Source organism: Ambystoma mexicanum, chromosome 6p (genome assembly GCF_040938575.1).
Source record: "Ambystoma mexicanum isolate Mex_15411 chromosome 6p, UKY_AmexF1_1, whole genome shotgun sequence".
Lineage (NCBI taxonomy): Eukaryota > Metazoa > Chordata > Amphibia > Caudata > Ambystomatidae > Ambystoma > Ambystoma mexicanum.
This window is the reverse complement of record NC_090935.1, coordinates 359,137,814-359,165,303: the sequence shown is the minus strand read 5'-3', so window position 1 is coordinate 359,165,303 and position 27,490 is coordinate 359,137,814. Positions and strand designations below refer to the sequence as shown.

Genomic DNA, 27,490 nt, shown 5'->3' with positions numbered 1-27,490 from the left:
TGGCCCTTGCATCTTCTGTGTGTAACATACGACCTACGCCTTACGACCAAGGTACAAAGAGTATAGTTCCTAGCCACAACCATTGCTGCATATCGAAACCATGGTCCTTGTAAATTAGCTACTTGTAAATTTACTTTTGGGACCATTGTCTGCAGTCAAGACATTAGGGCGTGCACCCAACTAGCGCATTACACCACACCCTTATTCACTTATAACTCCACTGCTTATGACTTCAGTCTTGGGTGCATGGCCTTTGGGCATGCAGTCAAGACTCTGGGTCCTGGCCAGAAACACCACAGCATATCGGAACTATTGTGCCTTGTCATTTCACTATGTGGAAATGACACATAGTGAAATGACACTTCGGTCATGCACCCAAGAGTGCAGGGTCTCCCCACAACCACCTCAGTGATGTGTGGTAGTGTTTTTTTTTTTCTATAGGTGTGGTATCCTTCACTGCTTCTGGCCAGAGGCTTCACTCCTAGCTGTATGTCCATAGATATTAGATGGGATGGGTGTGCAGTGGCTTGCACGCCCAGTACTTATAACTTTGTTCTTGGGTGCATGGCCTTTGCACCCAAGACTGCACACACTCCCCACCACTTGGCAATCGATACGCAATACTACCGGTGTATCCATGGGTGTGACCTGCTGCAGTGGTTGTAGCCAGGGCCTACATTCTTGGAAGCAAGGCCTTCGGCCGACGCCCATTCATCCAAGACTCTAGGCCCTGGCCACAACCACTGTAGCATGTGACACCCATGGCGGCGTACTAATGATTACAATAATACCCATAGGAAAAAGTCATGCAATTATGGCATGTTGTCAATTTCAATGTTTTCGCTACCACTACGCGTGTCCTTACAACAGTTACAAGTACTGCATGGACTGAAATGCTATCGTTATTACACCCCTCGTTTTCTGTGCGTACAAGGTGGTCATAGAAAATACATCATGCAGACCGACCCCACAACAAATGCATTGATCACCCATGTCTTACTGTCTGAACCTGTCCCAACACTCTGTGACACAGCAAAAGAGTTTTATTAATATAGCATGTGTACGCTGGTTGTTGCTCTGCTATCGGCGGATACAAGATGTCGGGCGCAGCCAAACAATCTGACGCAGGACACTTCTCGCAGCAGCCAATCGGCAGAGACGTTGCGTGTTCGCGGTCATGACGCCAGCCCCTTAGCCAATTGGTATCTTGTCCGTGGACCGAGCAGGGAAGTGTGACCGCCAAGCGGGCATAGATAGCACTAATTTCTTCAGACCTACTTTTTGGTCATTTTAATGAAAAGTACTGCACGGAAGATCACCTAATTTACAAAAGCACGCTTTCTGGACCAAGCCCCTGTACCTGCCGCAAATTTCGGGAAAATTCGTCCAGTGGTTTGACCTGTAGCCGTGTGCAAAGTTTATCCCCCATTCAGACGTTTTGGGACCCCTGTATAACTTTTGCCCCCCTGAACCAAACATCTCCAAACTTTGCAAAAAAATTCAGAGTGGCCCAAAGTTTGGTGACGATTTCATCCCGGGGGAGCGGAGTTATAGGCCGCCCAAAAAAGTGCTCTTCCTATGGAAACAGCAACTTAACCATAACTACACAGCCACTAGTAATATATATATATATATATATATATATATATATATATATATATATATATATTCATCAATAGGAGAATGCAGATGCATATGAATTTAGTTGATGCAGATGCAAGGAAAATAGATAGAATTCCAGAATAAGCACAAGTAGAGTTTCCCTCGATCTTATGAAGGCCAACCCTAAAATGAAATGGGGTCTTGTGTCCAAAAGTCACAATTCCGAATTTAAAGCTTCTTCAGGCTAGGTATTTCAGAAATGAAGCAGTGGGTTGTGGAGGTGCTTAGAAGGCTTTTACAACTATTACAAGTATGTACCTCAAATCAGGAAAGTACTCCACTTTATCCTATTCCCAAGGTAAGGTAAATCCTAGGAAAGCATCCTCACACCAGGTTTGACGAGGGTATTGCAACCAATGTTACCAATGGAGAAGAGGGGGGACAGAAACAGGGATCTTAACTTACCCCTCTGACTCGGATTCTTCCAGATACCGCTGAAGGTCTGCCTGAATCCATTTGGGGCACAACCTTCTGCACTTTGCACTTGTGACCCCTGGGCCTTCCTCACCCGAACAGAGATCCCTTTTTGTCGAGAGTCGGTCTCGTTGTACAGCACACGGTTCCAGTTAGATTCCAGAAGACTCCAAATAAATAAAGGTGACGACTTCTCCAGTGCAGAGCCTTCAGGGCACCTTATGGGATTGAAGAAAGAGTGTTCCAATGGAGGTCACCTTGGTCAGGCGGCGGCACAGCATCCCTTGGAGTAAGACAGCTGAAATTGCAAGGACAGGTGACTGGTGTCATTAGGGTATCAACTGTTTACTGCACATACTGTGCAGTTGAACATGTTGTACAGATAACACCAAATCTATGTGGAAATGTAGAAGGGGATTACAGTATTTATACTGCATTTATAAAGCACCTTCTGCGAGTGAGCAGGTTCTCCAAGCAGAGATTTGGAGGGGAATCCCTTTCCTCAGCAGGCACCTCCCTCTGGAACAGCCTCCCTGCCACTCTCCGTCTTGTGCCTGATATTCTTAAGTTCCGGAAACTCCTCAAGACCTTCCTCTTCTCCTCTTCCTTCTCTCTCCCCCTGCTAACCTAGCTCTCTGCTTTTCCCTCTCCCCCTCCTTCCATACAGATCACTGACTGGCCTCCTGGTATACCCCAGAGTCTCCCAGGTCCCAGGCACCCCTGCCAGTCCTTCTGTTCTTGCCCCAGGGACTTGCACCCCACCCACGCACTGCAATAAATCCTCTCTCCGTACTTCCCCAGTCTCGACCGACTAAGTGCACTTGGTCCCCTGCCCCTCCCTTGTCCAGCCTGAACTTGCACTACAGCTCTGCCTGTAGATCGTTCTGTCCTTCCTTGTCTCACCCCTTAATGCGCCCTAGGAATAAACAGCAGAATCGCTGTCAGGCCTATTTGTTGTATCTTAACTGTTAATTGTACCATAGTCACTTAATCTGCCTGTGCAGACCCTTATCGCTTCAGAAATTCAAGGGTTCTGAGCGACTGTTGTTTTTTTTCCCCTGTGTTCCGACTCTCGTTGAGCACCTTGAAATGGTACGAAGTCCTTTCATCGCGGGATGTTTTTTGGCTGGGTTTGTTACTGCAATTTCTTTGCCCAAAAAACTTTGGGGGGGGGTTGGAAAAATATATATATTGGGTGTGGGTGTTCAGGGATATATTTAAAAGTTAGGGGATGCGGGAACCATACCGCAAAATAAAAAAAATTCGAGTTTTTTCGTAAAAAAATCTGCGGTAAAAAGAGCCTGCAAAAAACATCCCACGATGAAATTACATGGAACCCTTGAAACACTTGCCTGTGTGTAGGTGCTTTATAAATAATCAAAATACCATACCATTAAAGTAGGGTGGGGGGGCAAGCGCTGCGAGGGTCTCCCCCTGCATTTATTTTCATAGATTTGTTGTAATGGATGCAACATTTTCAACCGCACAGTAATGGATGCGCAGTATTCACATAAATCCCCCATAAGCTGAAGATTCCCAAAGTTCCAAGGCTCTACTCAGAACGACAATGGCTACAGAGAGGTAGCCCAGGTGGGAGCTAGTCAGTCCACTGGGTGATCCAGGAACATTTCCGAAGGCTTCCAAAATACAGATCCTCAAGCAGGGGACGGGTACCCACCGGTCCAAGGGTTCAAGCCACCAATAAGCGTCTTTTGAGATCAGGCAGAGGAGCAGGACTTCATGGGGCCAATCATTCGAGCCTTTGCTGGTCGGCTGCAGGGTCTGCCCTCGGTTCGTCAATGGGCTGCTCTTCATAGAAATCTTGGTTCCAATGATTATCTGTTCGATAGCTGCATGATTATCCCAGATTCAGGCTGGAAGCAAGCCCACCAATGGTAAAGATCTGCACAACCACTGGTAATCGCATCCGTCCAGCAAAGGACATTCAGGCGCTAGAGTGTGTGGACTGGGGCCAGATGGTCCCAACCTCCTCCTCACACTTGGACAGTCCTAGTAGTCCCATAGGAATATATGGAGGGAAAGGTACAAAAAGAAAATCTTTCCTAACAATTGTTCTGCCTCAAATGATCCCGCTGAACCGAAGATGTAATGTCGGGAAGTAGCTTTCTGAAACCCCCTTCAGATACCAGGAGAAACCAACTTCATATATGGAATACATGAGTTTTTTTACATCTTTCGAAAGGAAGCGAAGGAGGCCTATCCTAATCTCCATGAGGAGTTTTTTACGGACCGTCACTGGTAGCATAGTAAACAAAAAAACAAATTTGTGTTAAAATATACATTTGTAAACCCTTAAAACTACATACTCATCCCAAATCCAATGCTTTCAGCTAATACAAATTAAAGGGGTTCCATGGGGTGATAATTGCTTGCTAATCACAGACCCAAATAATTCAGTTCGAATTCCCAAATTTGGAAGAAGCAGCTCTGGATCTCATCCACCAATTCCTTACCTAGGGCAAATATCTGCACATTTACACATTCCTTTTATACCTTGAAAGCGTACCATGATTGTCGAGCTCTTCCAACAGCCCTTTTAAAGGTCAGTAAGATACAACAACACATCAAGGAACAATCTGAATTTGTATTCCCTATCACCCACCCAAACTTCTTTCATCAGATCTGACTTTCTTAAAACCTCTGCAAGCAGCTAGATTATTTAAGCAAATAAAACTGGGAATAAAGGCAACCCCGCCATGTGTCCCTGTACAGTGAGAAGGACCTTGCTGATTCTCCATTAACTCATTGTCGCAATTGATTTTGAATGCAACTCCACCACCCAAGTCACCCAATTTGACCAACATGTACAAAGAACTCAAATGAAAAATCACCAGCTAATCTAGTTAGTCAAAATGTCTTTTCAGTGTCGCAAAGTAACACTGGTGGTCAACTGGCAGAGCACTCGAGCATACATTAAATGTATAGTTTTCCTGATGTGTACAGCTCTGTGTAGGCCTGTCACAAACCTAACTTGATTTGTTTCCATTGTACATTTGCCTATTTATTGAATTCACTTGAAGTGACCCAAGGTTAGAAGTCTCATAATGCTATATCCCCTATGAAAGAGCTATCTGTTAACCTTGGATAACTCACTGTGATGAACCAGGAATGAGACGCAGACACAGAGGACTCATAGTGATTGCTATAGACTTTTATTGAGATAATGAAAGGATTGGAAAATGCTAGACTTTCCTTGCTCTAGGAGATATTTCCCTACATCAACTAAATCTAAGGTTCTGTCCAGTGTCATGATGTCCAAAATGAAATATCCTGTATCTGAAATCCTATACTAGCACTCACATTTCAAAAGTAACAATAAGGTGCTAAGGGTATTGTCTCTGGCTTAGTAAGTACACAAATGTTCAAGTTCAAATGAAATTGCAAACAAAAGGTTCCAAATGAACAAGGTTCACAGTCCAGGGGATAAATCCCTTCCACCTGGTTTCTTTCCACAGCACAAACAGTACACTTCCTGGGAATGACTCCTTTCCCCACGTTTCTTTGCACAACACAACAGTTCAAACAAGTTGGAATCGTAAGCGTATGCATCTTCCTTCTAATTACTTTTCCAAAACAAATGATGCAACTCAAAAGCTGAGTACCAGTCCTGCAGGATTCTTGTTATACTCCCCTGTCAGGCTTCTTTCGTCCTCAATATTTACTTCACGGTCCTAAGGCCATGAGCATTCCTTTGGCATGTGCTTTCTTTATGTTCACTTTCACACAAATAAAGTACATTTTGCCTGGTATACCTTCCTGCCAGGTCTTTTCCTTGTATACTTCACTCTCACACTTGGGAACTTGTCTTTGTCTGGTATACTCTCCTGCCAGGACTTGTAGGCAGTTTTCTTTCTTCTCGCCCACAGAGTAATATTCGCCGAGTATTGGTATGACAACTCTTGTTTAGCACAGTTTGCTTGGTTGTCTGTACTTTCAATTACTTGGTTTCCTTTTCTTGCGTAAGGGACCAGTGACCTGTTTGCGGTCTTTTTCAAAGCGCCTTTAAATTCTTTATGTGCTTCACTTAGTGTCTTTTTTGTTATTGGTGTGAAGCGGCTTTCTCCCTCAAGCAACCCTGTAACACATTCTCCTTCCCCGGGCTTAACGGATGCTTCAGTGGTATCTTGCGTTTCTCTTTTCTCCTTTAGGATTGCCGTCCGAGCGTGCCGTCCATCAGCTGCAGTTCCTTTGCCGTGCCTTGTTCTGCACACGCGGCTCCCGCTAGCTTATTGGCGGTGGGCCGCTTGTCATTTTTCCCTTTACAATGGTGGGCGTTTCTTCAGCCCTGATCTCCACAGCGTGCTGGGCTGCGGCTTGCTGACTTGCATCTCTCCAGCTTACTGCGTCACCTGTCTTGGGCACTTTTTCTCTCCGTTCATGCTCTCCTCCTTCTTCCACTCTGTCAGCTCGGATGAATTTAAACTTCCTGGCAAGGTGGAGAGCTTCCAGAGACAAGACCGTTGCGCTGGCTTCTTGGTCTTAGTCATCCTCATTGCTCCGGTCCTCTCCGTCATCCCAGTGCTCCCATATATATGGGATTGAATAACAGTTCTAGGTATATCACTTTGGAAAGTATTATCAGTAAGGTTTATGGGCGCTAGCACAATAAGCCATAAAGACATGAGACATGGAGGGGGATATCCCTAAAAGGGAAAGGAGGATATGTGTTTTCATCCGGTGATGCCATGATATCCCCCTAAGGGTCCTCCCTCATATAGCCACTCCCAGGACCAAGATCAGGTAGCCACTGATGGTCCCCAGCCACGAGGGGAAAACCGCTCCTGGACCCTCCCCCTAATGCTCTGGCTTCCCGCCCAAGGGTCTTTTGTCTTTGCACTGCTTTGTTTTAGGATGTCCTCTGGAAAAAGGATTTTCCCTTTTAGGTTTGTCTTCCCACGTCCAGACTTAGCGGTACAAACCCCTCTTCCTCCCAAGAATCAAAAGGAGAATAAGAAAGGGAGGGGTCGTTAACGTTTTTTAACAGACTGTCTTCTTGGAAAATCGGTACCTATTCTAGTTTCCTCCGGTTGTTCGGGAATCAAGCAGTGTTTATTTGGGTTTTCTCAACTTGAACTCGAATGGTAACTGGGATCTTATGGTAGGTGTCTTCGTCACCATGTACTCAAGTGATTTGTATAGGGTAACCCCGCCCCAGTTTTCAGTCGCAATCAAGTCGGCCCTTATTGCTGGATGCTTGATACCTAAATTTATCAGAGCTCATACTTGTGCCCCGCTGACTGTTGAGTTCTTGAGTTTTGAAGGGGAGTGGTCCCACAGGAGTAATTACTTTTGGTCTCTAGGAGATCTCTAGAGAAGTTTGATTATTCCCATTCTCTTCCAGAAATATATCCATTGGTTCTTCTTTTCTATTGAGTGGACAGTGTCTCGCCAATTGTCCAGCCTGACCACAGGAAAAACATATGATCAGAGTTGGTTTAAAGACTCTCCTTTCCCATATTATTGTTTCTTCTTTATCTCTACAGATTACAGTCTTCCTGTCTCCCCTTTTGAGATACTTTACCCCCAGCTTATTTGAGGCATCCTGATTTCTGTCCCTTGGGTTTTTCTTTTCCCCCATGTGTTATGGTAGACAAGAAAACCCCTTACGATCTTTCTCAACCTCCTTGTGTCTTAAATACCCATTAGCTTCTGCAAAGGTTTGGGATATTTCTATAGCCAGGGCCATGGTAGGTTTGTTTAACTGGAGAGCCGTCTACTGCAGAATCAGTGGTAGGGAATTGGTGTACTGCTCTAAGGTTGCTATCACTTCTGGCCGGTTTTTGTTCCCCCAGCTATAACAATATGGTGTTTTGCACTCTGGCCTGCAGTTCTACAGGTATCTCTCCGGAACTTAGTCTGGAACAATCATCTGGTATTCCCATAAGGGTCGCCTCTCCCCCATGTGGTCCTCCCTCGTATAGCTGCCCCTAGCGACAGCATCAGGTAGCGACTGCTGTCCACTGGCCACATGGGGAAAGGCTGCCCCGGGAAAAGAAGTGATGACCTCAGATTCATCACATCAAACTGTCAGTTTTACATTTTTAGCTCGAGCCCTTGTGGTCCTCCAGCTTTGAAGTTACTGCATTCCTAGGACACACAGGCAGACTTCTGAGGCAAATCATAGATATTGGCCACAGCCCTTGTGCCTGAGTTGTTTTTTTTATTTTATTTTTTTATTGTATATGGTCTACAGTTTCAATCTATCAGACATAAAAAAGAAACCTTTACAATCTTTTTAAACGACATACTAAAAAAAATAAGCCAGTGATAAAATAAGAGAAGGGATATGAGTTCTTCTCTTGCGTCAATTGGTTCAAGTGAATTGCTTTTCTAACCCCTCTAAGGGAGGGGAAACAGAGTGGTATTTGTTCCTTTAGTGTTGTTCTTTTAACTGACGAGTATTGCATTTATATGCAAAAGCCTCACGGTCTTTTGGAAGGCAGGATGAGGCATGCAACCACTTTTAACCTACCTACTACGTCAAAAGAAGAGTTAATGGGGACCTGGTTTCTGTATCCTGTGAAGCCCTCCCCCACGTCCTTACCTGACATCCCATGAGAGCGACAGAGCGAGAGAGAGATAAAACAGCATGGAAAAACTCAGGGCATGTTTAAAATCACTAAATATGCTTGATGATCCATCGTCCATTCAACACCTGTCTCTGCTCTGATGTAATATTTGGCCCAACCTAATTATCAAACTTTCAGTCTTGTGCACTAATGAACACAAGGACTTTGCAGAGACTCTTGATCTCTAGCATCCGTCTTCCAACTCACACTGATATACTATTGAAGTATGAAATGTATACCCTCACACCTGATATCCACATCCTCTGTTTGCCCATCACACTAGGCATTGTGATTATGCTTGGGCCTTGAGGATACCTCTAGAGGCCAGATGACCTCGTAACAAGTCATCCACACTAAGATATTGCCCTGCAACACACATCACAACACCTTTTTGAACAAGTAGAGGCGTAAGCACTGGATCTATCTTGCATCAACTTTTTGGTTTTCTCCTCTGCTATCTTCCTAACTACCCCAACCTCCCCTCACTTAATTTCAAATGGCAGAAGCTGAGCTCTACAAGACCTAATATTGTAACCGGACAGTGAGCACTTAAATTGGAATTGCTCATTGTTACTGCACCCGGTGTCCTTTCACATTTGGCTGTCCTGACTTTGTGGAATGGATGGTATTTGGGGAATTCGTGACGTAATTTTTTGGAATTAATGAAGTTTAATAATCTGAATCGGATACCAGGGCTCATATTCCAGTATTTGATTCTGAAGCAACTCCCATTGTCCACCTATATTTGCTGCTGTCTAACAAGGAATGGTTAAACGGAAAGGCTCAAAAGACTCAAATTGCAAAGCCTTCTCGCTGTACATGTTAAGTGGGAAGCCATTTTTTATTTCAATATTTTTAATCTGAATGCTAAGGTGCAAAATCTGGCTAAGAGGTTGACGGACACAGTTATCATACAATGTCATTTAATTTCAAAATCAACTCTCCAATAATTGAGATAATTATAGCACTACTTGAATCATGTGACAGAAACATGAGGCCTCAATACTTAGCAACTTCTTTAGGAAACATCTGGGAGTATTTTTGGGTGCAGTGTCCCTGTCTCCACAAAATCAAGCCATGGTAAAGGAAAGGATTTTCCATCTGAAAATGTTGATATGCATTTTCCCATTGCTTTCTTTTCCTGATCTTTAACAAACAAAACAGCCATAGTAATTGTTGTATGCCATTTGGCTATGCAAGTTGTGTTCACATTGTTTTTGCCTGAATATCAGCTAAGACTGAAAGTGGAGAGTACAAAACACTGCAGCACACCCCTTACCCAGCATGCAGTGGCTGAATACCTTCAGCTATCCCTCCGCAAATACCTCCCCTCTCGAGCTCTTTGCTCCTCTACCTCCAACTCCCTCAGGGTCAGTCGTTTTTCAAAGAAACGAGCTGGGGGTAGATCTGTCTTCGGCTGTGGCCTCCCTCTGGAATAGCCTCCCTGCCACTCTAAAACTTGAGGAGAACCATCTCTGGTTCCGGAAGCACCTCAAGACCTTCCTCTTTTCTTCTGCCTTCGCTCCCCCTCTCCCCTGCTGATCTGTTTTCTCTTGTCACTGTGCACCAGGCCACCCTCTGTCCTTCGTGCCCATGTACCTGCTCACCCTGCCACCCTCCTGCACTGCCTCCGGGCCACCCCTTGCACTGGGGTCTGTATCTGTATCCATACGCCCCCCCCCTTTTCTTCCTGCACTTATCAGACCTACCCTGTCTGCTGCCTTAAACCTAGCACTTGCAAATTGCTGGCTGCATTACCACTGTTTGTTGCATTTATTATTTACTTATTGTTATTTATCTGTTTCTCCTCTGCTTCACACTTTCCACTTCTCCTTCCTTCCATGCACTTTTCCCCTCCCCCCATGTACTTGCGCGTTCTCAATGTCACTGGGCTTAGTAAGATCGCTGTTTTGTTCTCCCCTTGCCTTGTCGTGCTCTGAAACACTTGTGTACGAGTGCGATAGAAATAAAATATCAATCAATTTAACTTACTGCAATGACTTCTTGTTATGGATGGCCTTTAATTTCAACCTTAAATGTCCATAAAGGCTTCTGCTAAGGACCTACGATTTGAATAGAAATGTTCTGTCACCACTGTATCGTGTGATAACTATGCTTGCTGTCTTCTTTAAGAACACAGGAGAAGAATCTTTTCTTAATGGCAAATTCTACCTATTTTCAAGATCAATTTCTACTGTTAAATACCTCCTTGACTTTTTTCTTTTCATTGTTAATAACAATTGCTTGGAACACCACACTGAACTGCGGTTGAATATTGTATGTGGTAGGATTGTAATTTCTTCTCTATCAATAATATCGATTTGACTACAACATATTTGGTTTTATATCTTCTATTCCTTATAGACAGATATAATTGTTTAACACCTGCTACCCTTTCTCTTTGATATTGCTGGATGGATTTCTAGTATTTACCTAACACTCGGAGCGTCCTTCTTCAAAAGCAATGTTCTTCCCACTTCTCTGCTTAAACAGTTACACCAGGACTTTTCCTCCCTTTGTCCTCCCACCCCCTTTTTTGATGCTATCTTCTCAAGTACTTTGAAAGGGGCAATTCTTTCCCTCTAATGAAGAAAGTTCTTCTGGATCCCTTCAAACTTCCATTTTATTGTGTTGCTCTTAACAGCCCAGGATATGTGCGTGTGATTGAGAGGGGTGCGCAGCAAATCAGATTTCTTCTCATATAGCCAAGTACAAACAATTGTTTTTGCTATTAATCATTGCTCCATATTTAGGGTAGCACAAAGACGCTGCTCTTCTGTTGGGTGATAATGCCACAGACATGCTGGGTGGTGGACTGATTTGCTTATACTTATTGATCTTTTGCTCGCTTTGAACATGGTCACCCAAGACGTTTTAATTAACATCCTGTCCAGCTTCCTGGTGAGTCGTGAGAACTTCTAGTGTGGTTCTTCTCTTTACTTGCACAACTAGTTCAGATTGGATCCTATAGATTGGTTCCTTTCTTTCTTCATGGTTTGAGGTGGTCCGCTATGCTTTTGAGTATCTACATGGACCCGATGTGTCATCTATCCTGCCAGATCTTTGTGGATGATGCCAAACTTCATTTTAGGCAGTCTTCTTTGCCTGACAGATTGGCACGGCCTGTCATGCCCATAAACCCAACACCATTATAGTTGTTGCCTTTTAACACTTCAGTATCTTCTGCCCAACACTTATTTTTCTCTTTATCCACCATGAGCTTAATCATATTTATTATATCCCTGGGTTTCAGCCACAACATTGATGTAAACAGTAAATGTCATATTTCCACTTTGTTTAAAAGATCTTATTTTCAGTAACGCTTACTTGGAGAAAGCTGATGTTTTATTTTGCCTTTAGACTTTTAATCTGTTGTTCAGTCATTAGTCCTATCCAGATTAGATTGGGACGATATTCTCTGTGATACACCCCGTGTTCCCTCCATTTCCTCTATGGAACGTCATATGCTTGACTGCTTGACTGATCTCTAGTACCAGCAACTCTAATCACATCAACAGTTTTAGGGTTGGGTGTTGTGAGAAACCTGCAAATATCCTCACACCTATTGCCCTTGCAGGTGGCCATGGAAAATCCGTCACTTTTGTATCCTGACCCTGGGGGTGGAGAAGCGAGGGAAGATCACCTGGGTGGAGGGTCTTTGGGTATTGGGGAGAGGGTATCCACAGGTGAGACATGGTATCCTTGTTTCCCTTATGAAGACCAATCTAACCCTCCCTCGGCCTTTGTGGGCTATTGCAACACATCTACCCATATTTGCCCTCGTTCAACCCATTATGGTACTGGGATGAGGAAGAGGCGACTATGAGTAGTGAAAACTAGTCAGTCATTTCACCACTCTAGTACTGAGACGAGGTCGGACATGTCCAAACTGCTTCACTAATTGTAACCAGGCAATTCCAATTTGGGACTCGCACTTGCAACCCGTTAAATGGTTTCAGGAGTATAAGAAGGGAGGATACCAGCAGCAAGGAGGCCAGCAGGGAATCCTGTGTGCGAAGAGGCAGCTGAGGGTGGTCCTGAGGAAGAGCCAGAACGCTGGCAGATGACCCCAAGGAACCATGGAGTCCAGGGCCAAGCGTGCTGCGACCGCAGAAGAAGAAAGGGGTCCAAAAACGACCGCGGAGAGGGAGCAGAGCTACCGGCGAGACCCGAAGAAAAGTGCGAGCAGGGTTCGTGTGTGAAGAGAACCATGTCGGCGGGCGAGCAGGACAAGCATGGGAAGTTAAACGTACCGGCGGAGTCAAACCTGAAGCCACACTCCCCGGAGTAGACGCCAGGGACCGGTGAGTGTAGTGAGAAGAGCACTAGAACCGGAGCACTCCTGGGGCTTTGTGGGAAAGCAGAATTGTTGGCAGAATTAATGAGAAAGCATACGCCAGTAGAAATTAACCCAGAGCTACGGTTTGAAAGGAAAATACAAGAACAATATAATATGTAAGTGACAGAGTGAAAAGTGACAACAATTGAATATCGAACTAAAGGAAAGGTTTTGCCAATGATGTGCCTTGATGGCAGTGTGTGAAATCCAAATATTGCCTATTGAAAGCAAAGCACGAGTCGTATGAAGCTCAAAGGAAAGCAAGTTTGGAAGGTTGCAAGAGCGCATGCAAGCAAGGTGGTGAAGGAATCGAACTACCACAAAGTGAACTATATATGAAAATTCATTGTGGCAAGGTCAAAAGACTGGCAAAGGAGAGCACACAGTGTGGCAAAGCCAAGAGGCTGACAAAGGGAAGCCATGTGAATGTGAACCAGCGCACAGGTACAAATGCAGAAGAACCTGTGTGAGCAAGAGAGCCTAGGCTTTCTGATTGCACAAACTGTAATAGGTGGAGCTTCTGCAATTGTATTTGCTCTCCACTCTTGCTTCTCCACTCTTTTTGACTGCTTACTCTCTTTTCTCTCCTCCTTTCCCTTCTCCCTTTTCCTATCTCCTCCCCTTACTTTCTTCTATGCACTTACTCTATCAGAATTGTTCCTGGACCTAATATGATAGCAACCTCGTCTGTTTCCTCCACCCTCCCATTACTGTTTTTTTCCTCCCCACCACGCCTCCAGCACCATCTGAAATGTCGTCAGGCCTAGTATGCTAGTTGCTTGTTTTGTTCCTCCCCTCCCTTTCTGCACCCCTCTCCCTCACCTTTTGTTTTTCTCCGGCTCTACCAGAAATGTCGTCAGGCCTAGTACGGTAGTCGCCTGTCTGTTTCCATTTCCTTCCCACTCTCCCCCTCCCTTCCTTATCTATGTCTTAGCTCTTGCACTATCTGAAATGTCGTCAGGCCGAGTACGATAGTTAATTTCACATCCTTACTGTTCATGGCCTGTAAGAATGCGGTTGTATTTTCCCTTGTTCCTTGCCTTGAAGTGCTTTGAAACACATTGTGTATAGGCGCTATATAAATAAACGATCATATCATAGCGTGTGGTCTGACAAATGGGCGTAGACCAGGGAACCCCAACTGTGAAAGCTAAGGAAATTGCTGAAGTGAAACGGGAGAAGGCAATCTGATCGAACTGTTAAGTAACCAGAAGGAGTGTAAAGTAGGCCTGGAGCTGCCTTTTGAATATTGAAAGACTAAGAATAGGTGCAAGTGGACTGTCTTGAACTTGGGGAAGGGAATCCCAAGACTTTTGTACAACTTTCTTGAACTTGGGGAAAGGGAGCTGAAGAGTATGCCAGGAGCTGGAAGAAGCTCAGAACATCCCTACACATTGTTCAGCTTTAGTTGTGAGGGTAAGTATAGATTTTGGACACTTTTGTTGACCTTTCTGATTCAGACTTTCCTAAGTCTCTTGAAATCCCACCTTAGGATACGGCAAGTTAGGCCGTCAACCATCCTGACATTTGCGTTAATAAAAAAATGATTGTTCAAACTTTGAATCTGTTTTTTGTGTCTTGCTTCATGATGCCCTCAGTGTCCTTTGCTGATTTCTTTTGTGTCAGGATCACCATATGATGCACCTTTTAGTCCCCGAGCTGGCTTTAGGGAAGGTGATATAAAGCTCCTTGAATGTAACCGTCTTGTCTCCACTCATGGGTCAGATTTAGTCCTTGCATTTTGCTTCTATAACCGCATTCTACCATACAGCACATAATGTTTAATTGTTATTCCGTACTAATACCAGTTATTAGAGAGCTTAGAGGATGGACAAATACGGCTACAAGCGTTATTTATATAATTACACATTTTGAATGGATTGTGTCCTCCTACGTATTCCTTATCTTTGATATTTCCAATATCCCAGCTTTGCTGCCTTGGAATGTTATTCCAGCAGGGGGCGATATGCATCGATGCCCGTCGAGTCGATGTCCCTTGGAGGTCTCCGTCTTGATGTCGACGTAGCACGCACAGCGCCCGTTGGCCTCAGTTCTTTTTTTCAGCGCTTCAGCTTCGGATGCGGTGCGCCTCGTTCCTGATAGGAATATTTTCATAAATCTTCGACTCTTCTTCGAAATTTCATCATCATCTCGAGTTTTGACGCAAAACGGTTTAGTCGGCGGCGGCGGCGTCCACTCTTCGTTCCGGCTTCAAAGATGTGCTGTGACTGCGGTGTAATGATCTCCGTGACGGACCCTCACAGGATCGGCCACTGGTGCCTGGGGTCAAATCAAGCATCTTCGGAGTGAGAGGACTGTCTGTCGATGACGACCAAAGCTTTGAGAGAGCATAGCGGGAAGCTTGCGGCCGGTAAGCCCCCAAAATCTCCTTCTACTCCATCTAAACAAAAAACCTCAGACGAATCGAGGACAGTTTCTTCTCGTCGGAAAAAGGTCCAAACGTTCCCATTCACGAAGTGGTTCACACCATTCGTCGACTTCGAAGCATGGAAAGAAACGGCGCCATAGGTCGCCATCTTCCTCGTCTAGTTCACTGGAACGGGTCGTTTGCCCCACCAAATCTAGTTGACCGACCCAGTGGGAGGAGGACTCCGAATGTTAAAGGTTTTCGAGAACGTGGCCTTGCCCCCCCTCAGAAAAACCTAAAGCCGATTCTCCGGTCGAAAGACTCCGAAAGCACAAAAGCCGTGCATCCTTTGGCCCGGCTGCCAAGTCTCATTGGGAGCAATCCCATCCCTGGAGTCGAGAGTCTCCTCAAAGACTAAAATACTGACGCCGAAGGATTTGGATATGACATGACTGAAAAGTGCATCATCGACGCCACCGGTGCGGATACCGGTGGAGCAGCCATCAACGCCTCTATTGTCGACCTCCCCGACACCACATGTGTCAATTCCAACGACGCAACCGCAGAGGATGTCAACAGCGACAATTTCGACTCTTTTGGCTCCTGTGAGGACTAACATAATATCAACTTCATTTGAAAAAACGTATACTTCTCTACCAAGCTCAGACTTCTTCAAATCCTTCTCTTCAATTTATGAAAATGCAGAGGAGTACTCTGATGAAGAAAGACCCTTTGGGTTACAATATGGGACACCAGCAGTGCATGAAGCACTCCTATCAGAGGACTTGCGCATGAAGAACCTGCAAGAATGCCTTCATGAGGCTAGGGGGGATTAACACCTCTCCTGGGGTTCAATTTGGAAGGGCAGACCCCGATGACCACGCAGAGGTAACATACAGGCAGCTTATGTCAAGGGTCATGGGTATATGGGATGTCGAGACCCACACCTGTTTTTGAGCACAGGAGGACCCAACTGTCCCTTTTCATCAAGCCTTGCAAAAGAGGGTGGCTTCTAATTGGGAGCCACCAGAGGTTATTCCACCTATAAATAAAAAGCTGACGGCTGGGGCGTGGCCAAGGAGGCGGGCTGAGTGGACGTGCATCGAGGTAGCTCTGTCCAGGCCCGGTGAAATATATGCAAATCCGACATCAGGTAAGCCAAAATAAATACTGAGAGCTGCTGAGATATAGCGTGAAGGATCTCGCTTGATAACAATCCTAAAGAAACACTGCCAGCTAGTGGAAGGAGTGAGGAGCTGCCAGAGCTGTGACGGAGCGGGAGAACTGAAAGAGAAAATGGCAGCTGGCTCCGGTCGGGAGTAGAGGGAGGCATCGTTCCCTGGCCTGCAGATTCGGAAACAGCGAGGGAGAAGAGAGCGGGCAAGGTGTATGCACTTCGGGGATTGGCACACCGCAAGAGCGCGACAACCCCTCTCCGGAGAAACCAAGTGACGGGCGGAAGAGCTGACGGAGATGATGGCGGCGGGCCCTGGCCGGGTGTAAAGGGTGACAGCGGTACCTTGCCTGCAGGTCCAGGAGCAGCGAGGGAGAAGAGAGCGGGAGAGGAGCTCGCACTGCGGGGACCGGAACATTACAAGAGACGGAAGATCCCTCTTCAGAACAGCCAAGCGCCTGGGCGCATGCGAGGGGATGCGCAGTGACCGGCTTGAGGAAGGCGGGAGGTTGGCGAGGAGCAGAAGACACAGCACCCAGGCAGGAACCCGGCAGACTAAGAGCAGGGACACCAGCCAAGAAGGTACAGAGCGGGGAAGGTGAGGTTGCACGAGGACCGTGGAGAGAGCGGCCAGCAAAAAGAACAGGAAGGAGAGCAAGGAGTCGACCGCTCTGGCAAAAGGAGGAGAAGCCGCTGAGAAGTACTGCGTGGCAGAGTACAGGAAGAGCTGAGGTCTAAGAGGCAGGGTACGCAGTAGAGACCAAAGCAGCTGGAGAGCCCACGGGACCGAGGGAAGGAAGGACGGCCATCAGAGTTGCGAGGAATGGTCGCTGGAGATGAGTGGCCGTGAAGAGTCCCGGTAAGCACGAATGGCATCCGACTGATCCAGAGAGGTAGAAAAGCGCCTAGGAAGCCGTGGCACTACTAGGGCCTACAGGCAAGGTCTTAGAATTAACGAGATGCACGCAATTGGAAGCCCAAATGAGGAGGCTCCACGGAAGTTCCAGCAGTGGCAAGATTGGCAGGCAGGGGTAGGGGGCCTCAGCAGACCATACCGCTCACAGGGAGCAGGCACACATGAACAGTGCCCACTCCCAAATAAACTGGTCGAAGGGAGCAGTAATTGAATTACAAACCTGATAAAGCGAGTTGGAGGGCCGAGGGATCCGCCCACCCCCCAGACAAACAGGGGAGAATGGTACGGGGGGGGGAACAGGAGAGCAAACGACTGGCAAAACGGCACACAAGCCCTCCAAGGGGGAGAAGCCTCGGGACCTACAGAGGGTGAAGATGACTCACCACGAAGAGTAGAAGGGATGACCCAAGGGTCCCAGAAGTAGGCACAGACATCCCCCTGGACACTGAGCCCTGACATCAAATAACAATGAAAGAGCCCGTGCAGTGGGTGGAAAAAGAGCAGAGCAGAGGCCTCTAAAGGGCGGACGGTATAGGAAGGGTCAACAGCACAGACAGGGAAACGGCAGAGGATCACGAACTGGGCAGGGGAGATGCGCCCCGAGGGTGCCAAGACAAGTGGGACAGCGAGGCAACGCGAGCAGGAAATGGCACAATGGAGTAAGGTGAAGCTGATGGGACCAAAAAAGAAGAATCTCAACCTGGGTGAGCAGGAGCAAGAAGGGTGCAGCAAAGGTCACTTTCAAACAAAGCTTCCCTTTGGCAATCTGGCAGAACAGAACGCTGGCGCAATGGCCCTCACCAAGGAAGATCTGCTTGCAGCGCCGGCCATATTTAAGGGCGAGCTGACAGACACTGTCAAGGTGGAGGGCGCGAGCATAAGAGAAGAGCTCTCTCAAGCTATCACTAGTAACCGGAGAGATATTGACTCATTGGGAGAGGGAGTGGTGACGATGGAAGAGCGCCTAACAGAGCTAGATGTAAAAGAGCCCGAATGGACATGTCAAACGAAGGAAACAGAGGAGCGGCTGAGGGCACTTGAGAAGTGCGAGGACCTGGAAAACGGGTCAAGAAGGGACATGCCGATCAAGAACCTGGGGCAAGGAACGGAGGACTCTGACCTAGAGGCCTGCATAAGGGAAATACTCAAGGAACTGGTGGAAAGAAGAGGTGGCCTGAAATATGGGGATAGAGAGAGCCTACAGAGAGGGGAATAGGAGAATGGACCCAAGGGCGAGATTCCGAGACATCTTGGTTAAGATGCACAACTACAAGCACAAGGCACAGTAAATGGGGGCGGCCAGAACAAAGGGCAAGATCCGAGTGAGAGAGCATGAAGTGCTGATATATGAAGACCTATCCCAAATCACGTTGGTGAGGAGACACGCCTTCAAACCACTGACAGAGGAACTTAATAGGAAGTTAAGATATCTTCCCGAAGCAGATCCAATCTCGTATGGGCAACAAAAAAAGGACAGTCACCCAGGTTGAGGACGGGCTGAGGGCACTGGGGATGAACTGGAAGGAGACGGGAGGCGATAACATTGAAGCCCATCAAGAAGCAACAACGTCTGTATCGTGACTCGGTCCACAGGGTTGGACTACAAAAAAGGCGAGGAAGACCTGAGGAGGAGCAGTAGAAAATGAACTGTCGCTCACAGTAAAAAGTACCACATGGACTACAATATAGCCTGATGGTCGGTAAGAAATTGGGGGAGGAGACGGGTGGAGGGTGGAGGGGAGTGAGACCATGCACGGTTCACCAAGGGGGGACCACGTCGAGAACCTGGATGAGGATCCAGGAATAGTTATAGGAGGGGAATTCATAATCAGTCCGACAGGCGGAAAGGGGCGATGGCTCAACAACTCATAGGGAACTGACAGCGCCAGAGTAATTAAGGCGGGATGTTTGTTTTTTTTTTTTGCATTTATCAATTTTATGATTTTGCAAAGTGGTTTACTTCATTTTCTCTTCACTTCTGTGTACTTTAGTTTCAGTTTAGACATTTTGTGTTGTTTTTGTGCATTCATCCAGTGCAGCTTTCAAAATTTTTGTCGTTGCTATGGACCACGAACTTCTTGACCCACTCATTAAGCGGGCCCACCACACTTCTTCGTCGTATTGGGAGAAAGGTTCAAGTAGGGGGCCAAGAAAAGCTTTTCTCCATTTGGTTGTCTTTTGGCAGGATGTATAAACTGAGAACATGGAATGTAAGGGGACTAAACGGCCCCAGCAAGAGGGTAGCAGTCCTGAGAGAACTAGAGGGGCTGGCGATCTTCTGCCTACAGGAGACACACCTGGTGAGGGAGGATGAGGGACGCATACGCAGTAGAAACTATGCACAGCAATACCATGCTACGGCGTGCTCCAAGCGCGCAGGGGTGGCAATCCTAATCCAAAAAGGCATAAAAATTGAAGGAACCAAGGTTAGGCGGGACATGGAAGGGAGCTATGTGATGGTGAAAGGCAGGGTAAGGGGCCAGTTGTATACATGGGCATCAGTGTACGCCCCAAATCCGGGACAAGATGCATTTTTGGGAGGATTCTTGGAGGAGTTGGGCAAATTTGGGAAAGAGGAAATGATTATAGCCAGGGATTTTAACCGAGCACTAGACCTCGTATTGGACAGATCGGGGGGGCTGACGGGACATGTGACGGGGACGATGTCCAAGCAACTAGTGGGCAGGCTTCGGGAGGAGGGGCTCTGCGATGTGTGGAGGTCTAGGCACCCTCAGGAAAGAGATTACTCTTATTACTCCCATGTTCACAAGACCTATTCCAGAATAGATTATGTAATGGCAACACCAGGTATAGCCCAGGCATTCAGTAATATGCAAATGGGACACATGACGCTCTCTGATCATGCACCAATCACACTAGAGTGGGAAGGGGGTAATACCTAGAGAGGTACGGGGCGGTCTGGAGACCAGAGGAATACCTGCTCAGGGACCACAAGGTGAGGCAACAGACTGAGAATGAAATACAGGAATTTGAGGGGGGAGGAGGGAAGGGAGACAACCAAGGGGAGAAATGGGATGTGTTTAAGCAGCATATAAAGAGGCCTTCATAGAGGCGTCCAAGAAGATTCTAGAGAAGCGGAGGGAGGCGGAGGAAAGCCTGTAGAGAGATAAAAGCACGTGAGGAAAGATACAAATAAAATGACCAAAGAATTAGCTCACGTGAGAGGCCAATTGAGGCAAATAACGAATAAGTCGGTAGAGAGCACGCTATTAAGGAGCAGACTGAGGTTTTATGAACAGGGCAATAAAGTGGGAACAGTGCTAGTGAGACAATTGAGAGCTAAAGAACAAAAGGCATTTATAGACATGCTGGAGGGCAAGGATGGGAGGCGAGTGGGGGCGGATGGGGCCAAGAGAAGCCTTATAAGGGATTTCTCTGCAGATCTATATAGGGAGGACCCAGTGGAGAGTGGGAAGCAAGCAGCATATTTGCAAGGCTGGGAAGGATCGAAGCGAACACCTCAACAAAAGGACCAATTGGAAGAGCCCATAGGGGTGGAGGAGGTGCAAAGGACAATATCCTGACTAAAGATTAACCCTGGAGAACATGGACCAACTACTATATTTTATACAAGATTTAGGGACTCATTGGCAGGAATTCTTACAGACCTATTTAACCACTTCAGAGAGACGTCCATGAACATGGTGCACATCACCCTGATTCCAAAAGCGGGGTAGAACCCATATGTGTGCTCCTCATATCGTCCCATTGCACTTATCAACGTGGATGCCAAGATTTACACAAGGGTGCTAGCGGCTAGGTTAGAAGGGATACTACCAGGGCTGGTGATGCAGGACCAGACAGGGTTCATACAGGGACGCAATACGTTTGATAACCTAAAAGGGTATTACACGTGGTAGACAAAGCGGGGAAGGGGGCGACCACTCCTACATGCCCAATGATGTTAGACGCCAAGAAGGCATTTGATCGTGTCAATTGGGCCTTCATGGAACAAATACTACAGAAGATGAGAATGGGACCAACCTTTGTGGGAATGATAAAGGTGAACTACCGACACCCGCAAGCTAAAGTGAAAGTCAACAGGTGCCTAACCGACCCATTTTCAATAAGAAAAGGGGACAAAGCAGGGGTGCCCACTGTCCCCGCTTCTCTTTGCTCTAGTGGTGGAGCCGTTTGTGCACCGGATAAGGGGCAACGAGGAGATTCGAGGGGTCAGCTGGGCAGGGACGCAACACAAGATAGGGCTGTTTGCGGATGATGTGATCCTAATGATCACAGAGCGATATTGGGGTGATAAGAGCATACTCTGAGGTATCAGGGTTTAAAGTGAATCTCGGGAAGTCCAAAATCCTGAACTTGTCTGTAGGGGAGTTGGAAAGGACCCAGTTGGAAAGAGCCGAGCCCAGTTAAATATCTGAGGGTGAATCTAACCGCGCCTATCAAACGAATAATAGGAGCCAACTACCACCCGCTGCTCAAACAACTTAAAGCAGATTTAGCAAGGTGGAAGAGTTTATACAAATCCTAGTTCGGAAGGGTAGCTGTGATCAAGATGAACGTACTAACTAGACTACTGTACTTATTCCAGGCGATTTCCCCCTTTAATATCTTATGGAAGGAAGACAGGCCAATGGGTTTATTTGGGAATCCAATCACGAGCAATACCCTGAAGATCTGGGAAAAGGCGAATTGTAAGTTCAGCCTGTCACCATGGCCTTCCCCACAGATGCTTGTATTTGGAAACCCTGCCTTCCCGCCGGGTAAAGAGCATGGCAGGTTCAAGAGATGGATTGAAGGGGCGGGGCATCAGGGTGATTAGTGACCTCTACGAAGGGACACGGTTCCGGACATTTGTAGACTGTAAAAGGGAGCTGAGACTGAAGGATGAGGACCGGTTTGCACATCAACAGCTGAGTCACTGGACACGGGCACCCACAATGATGGAAGGGCCACGAGGGAACTCACTGGGATAAATTGATGACATCTACAGAGAGCAATAGGGAGTTGATCTCAGCAATATACAAGATCCTCATGAAAGGGGAAGAGTGAAGGAGGAGCCGCAAGGGATAAGCGGGAGAGGATAAGAGGGTGGGCGTTCACTGAGTGTGGCAAGGTGCTGGGAGACTGGCACACCTCATACACGTTGGTACAACATCAGGAGCTGCAGTATAAGCTCCTGCATCACTGGCATTACACACCAGAGAGGCTTCATAAAATGTTCCCCACAAGGTCAGAGTTGTGCTGGAGGGGATGTGGGGAGAAGGGGATGATGCATATTTGGTGGGGATGCCAGCGAATTTCTGGCAGGAGGTAAAGTCCAAGGTGCTGGAAATAATGGAGGTAGAAAGGGATTTTGAGGGGGCGGAGGTACTCATGGGCAGCAATGTTTGATCAGCAACAACTAGTAGGGGGAAAGGCAGGAAGGCTATGGGTGAACCTCACGACGGCTGCAAAGAGGTGCATAGCGAGACAATGGAACCAGAAAGAACACCCATCTATCATACAGTGGTATTATGCGATTTGGGACACTGTAGATGAGGAGAAAATGACTGCGATAGTACGAGGGATATTAAAGACTTGTAGTAAAATTCTCCTTACATACAGTATGCAATCAAGGACACGTTGCATTTATATATCCCGAAAAGATTTCAGGCGCTGGGAATCTTGGTGGAAGAGGGGTATGAGACAGAACCTGTCAGATAATACTATAAGGCCACCCGAGAGGACTGGGTGGAGGGTGAGGGTGAGGGGGAGGGGGGATAGGGTGAAAGTTATTGATTATGAAAGTTGAAGTTTAAAACTTTGAAGGGAATGTGATACACAATGGTGTAAAAAAATGTAAGTTTTCCGTGTATATGAACTGAGCTGTTAAAGTGTTGTTTGGAAAAAAAAAAGCTGACGGATAAGTACAGAGTTTCTAGCTCTGACCCTTTTTACCTCTCCAAACACCCAAAACCAGAAAGCCTTGTAGTGTAGGTGGTCACTTCCACGGGTAGACAAAGTGCCTATCCTATAATACCCCAGGATAGGGACGACAAACACTGTGACGCCATGGCCAAGAAGGTTTTTTCAGCCGTCAGTGTGGCTTTAAAATCTGCCAATGCTACGTGCACGTTAGCGAGGTTCACACACACCATTTGGGAGTACATTTCTATGGCGGCTGACCATATCCCCTAGGGGGAGGAGCGAGACGGTTTCCTTAACATCGTCAAGGATGGGCAAGACGCAATGTCCGAATACCTCCAGTCTGGTCTCGACTCTGTTGACAGTATCAGCAGAGCTATGGTGGCTAGTTCAGTTATATGCAGATTTTCTTTTTTTGCGAAAGTCAGGATTTGCCCCAGACGTACAATCCCGGCTTCCCAACATGCCTTTTGACGGCACGCATTTATTTGGAAACAAAGCTGATGAAAGTTTGGAGAAGCTAAAATCCCTTGGAATTGCAATAATACAAACTCCAAACCACCCCGCAGGTACGCCCTGGAGGGGTAGGTCCTTTTGCCATTACTCAATATTTGGAAGAGGCAGAGGACAGGTAGCTCAAAGAGAAAAAAGATGATTCTCCCGTGGTGGATGGGGAAGAAGTAGTAAGACCGCAACAGCAGCAGCTGCCTTACCTTTAGCCAATGCATCAGCCCCTCCAAAACCTCTGAGGTCTTCGTTCACAATACTGCAGTAGGAGGCAAGTTGTCACAGCATCTGACAGAATGGCAGGTGATTATTTCAGATGCTTGGGCAGTGGAAACAGTAGCCCAAGGTTACTGCTTACCTTTCCTGCAAAAAGCTCAGTCATCCACCAGGGAAAAACTCTTTGAAGGTGCCAGATTGCTCCTTATGCAGGACAGTTTAACCCTTCTAGAGAAAGGTGCTATAGAACCAGTACATGTAGCGGAGATGAACAAGGTTTGGTACTCCCCATATTTTCTATTCCCCAAAAAGGATGGAGGATTGAGACCCATCTTGGACCTAAGAGACTTGAGTAAGTTCCTCAGGAAGGACAAGTTCAAGATGGTAACCCTTCCTCAGATCCTTAAGGCCCTCGAGCTTCAGGATTGGATGGTATCATTGGACCTCCAGGATGCTTACTTTCATGTGCCAATCCATCACAAGCACAGAGAGAACCGGAGGTTCGCTGTTGGCGGTTCTCATTATCAGTTTCGGGTTCTGCCATTTGGGCTGTCCTCCGCCGCAAGATTTTTCACCAAGCTAATGGCAGCGAATCTCAGGTGAGGGGGGGGGGGATTCACGTCTACCCCTACCTGGACGATTGGCTGATCAGGGCCTGTTCCCCAGAACAGGCCGTGGAACATCTCAGCTCCATCTGTCACTCTCTTCACAAGCTGGTCTTCTCCCTCAACTTCAAGAAGTCCCACACAATACCATCACAAAGACTCCAATTCATTTGAGCAGTCCTGGATACATCCTTTGGAAAAGCCTCTCCACCACAATTTAGGGCTCCAGACATTCTGCAGATGGTAAAAAATTCCAGAATGCCCAACATCTATCGGCCTTCGATTTCCTGAGGTTGCTCGGCCTCATGGCATCCTGCATTTTTCTGGTGCAAGAGGCTCGCTTGAGAATGAGATCTCCAGTGGGCTCTCAGGACCCAGTGGTCACAATTTTCAGGAAGAATATCAGATCTCCTACAAATCCCTAACGGAGTCTCACTGGATCTTCAGTGATGGGCCTGTCGGGAGAACATCTTGAAAGGAGAGCCGTTTTGGCAACCATGACCGGAGAGAACAGTAGTGACGAATGCCTCATTCACGGAGTAAGGAGCCCATACCAACGATTTGACCATCAGAGGTTGTTGGTCTCCATCGGAGTCCAAACTACATATCAACCTTTTAGAGATGAGGGCAACCAGACTAGCGTTGAAGGCCTTCCTGCCATGTGCATGCGGAAAGAATGTCCTGATAATGGACAACACTGTGGCCGTGTACCACCTCAACAAAAGAGGTGGTGTAGGGTCACTACCACTGTGCAGCGAGGCAATGCAGCTCTGGTTTTGAGCAATACAAGAAGGAAACTCTCTATCAGCAGTTCATCTAGCCGGAGAGAACAACACAACGGCGGATGCTCTGAGCAGGCAGAGCACAGCTTCCCACGAGTGGTAACTAGCTCAGGAAGTCCTTCAAGAGATCTTCACCCTGTGGGGAACCTCTCAAGTGGATCTGTTCGCAACCAGTGCCAACCGGAAGTGCGAACTGTACTGCTCAAGGTAATTTCCCCCGAGAGAAACTCTAAGAGATGCGTTCGTAGTGGACTGGGAGTTTCCAATCCTATACGAGTTTCCTCCAATCCCCGTCATTCCTCACGTAATCAGGAGGTTGAGAAAGTTCAGGAAATCCATGATACTCGTTATCACGGACTGGGCCAGGAAGACGTGGTACCCGGCCCTTCTGGACATGCCCATCTGCCCTGCGATACGTCTTCCACAAAGTGAGGACCTTCTCCCGTGAGAGGGGGGTCGGTTCTCCATCCGGATATTAGGACTCTCAGCCTTCACACATTGTTTCTGAGAGGCTGAGATGCAAGGATTGGGACCTCCTGGATGACGTAATGGAGATTTTGCTTTCGGCAGAAGGCCAGCAACCAAATCTTTATAACGTTGCGCCTGGAATAAGTTCTGTAGCTGGTGTAGCGATGAGAATGTTGACCCTTTCTCATGTAATACACCAATGGTGTTATCCTTTCTATTACATTTGGCAAATCTGGGGCTCCAGATTGGTACCATCAAGGGATATCTGGCAGCGCTTTCTATTTTTAAACGCACCTCTGAGAAAGTCTCCTATTTTAAGATTCCTTCAATAAAACAATTTTTGAAGGGATTGACTAATGTTTTCCCTCCAATCCCGTTTCAAATCCCACTGTGGGATGGTCTTAAACTACTTGATGGGAGCTCCTTTTGAGCCTCTATATTTTTTGTTATTAAGACTTTTAACTCTGAAAACTGTCTTCTTAGTGGCAATTAAATCAGCCGGAGGGTGAGTGAGCTACAGGCCTGCAAGCCTGCTCATACTGGCTTTCATACTATGGTACTAAAAGTGAAACCTACTTTTCTCCCCAAAATTATTTGAGTTTCATGTTTCTCAGAAAATAATTTTACCATCTTTTTATCCTCCTCCACCTCTGGGGAAGGAAGCAGAGACTTCACAGGCTTGACCCTAGACGTGCACTGAGCTTTTACATCTCCAGATTGGCAACATTGTGACAAGACGACCAGTTATTTGTGGGCTATTCAGGTCACAAATTGGGACTGGCCATTACCAAGCAAACTATATCCAGGTGGATTATACTAACAATATCGGAATGTTACAAACTGGAAGGTAAAGACCCTCCAGAACATCTAAAAGCCCATTAGACCAGGGGAATTGCATATTCGTCTGCCTTGCAGCGGGGAGTACCAATAAAAGATAAATATGCAGCTGCCACATGGTCGTCTGTGCACATCTTTACTAAACATTACTGAAGAATAGTCCCATGCCGTTTCCAGTGAGATAAAATAACCTTTCTTACAGGTTGTGAAGTACAGACCCGCAGCTCAACCTTACACTTGGCTGGCTAGTGCAAACAGTAATAGAAGCAACATTAAGATTAAACATTCTCTGGCCACAGACAGGCTATGACACCAGGCTCAGAACTATATTACACTGTGGCATTCCACAAAGAACTATATTACATCATACACAATGAAAACCCTGTCTCTATAAATAGCAAGCATGGCCATAACTATTTACATACTGTGAGACAACGTCCTAACAATTACAGTTTAGACTCCTCCTTGGGCCAAGATTCAGCTTTTGGAAAAGCATTATTGCATTCAGTGCATACAAAACCATAAAATATTGATGCTACACTAATTTCTACTCCCACCTCCAAATTACGTAAACTGCTTTGGGAGAGTATCAAAGATAAGGAATATGTGGAAGGACACAATCCATTCGAAGAACAAGTTACTTACCCCTGGTAACGTTCTTTCGACTGGGTGTTCCTCTCACATGTTCCTTATCACCCCTCCAAGCCTACCCCGCAGTAGAATTTC

The 27,490-nt window shown here is 46.6% G+C and overlaps 1 protein-coding gene across 1 annotated transcript in view; it reads left to right on the top strand.

Annotated features, from left to right (window-relative positions):
• LMBRD2 (LMBR1 domain containing 2) overlaps nucleotides 1-27,490 on the top strand; it is a 1,998,085-nt gene that overhangs the window by 421,716 nt on the left and 1,548,879 nt on the right. The window lies entirely within an intron of this gene.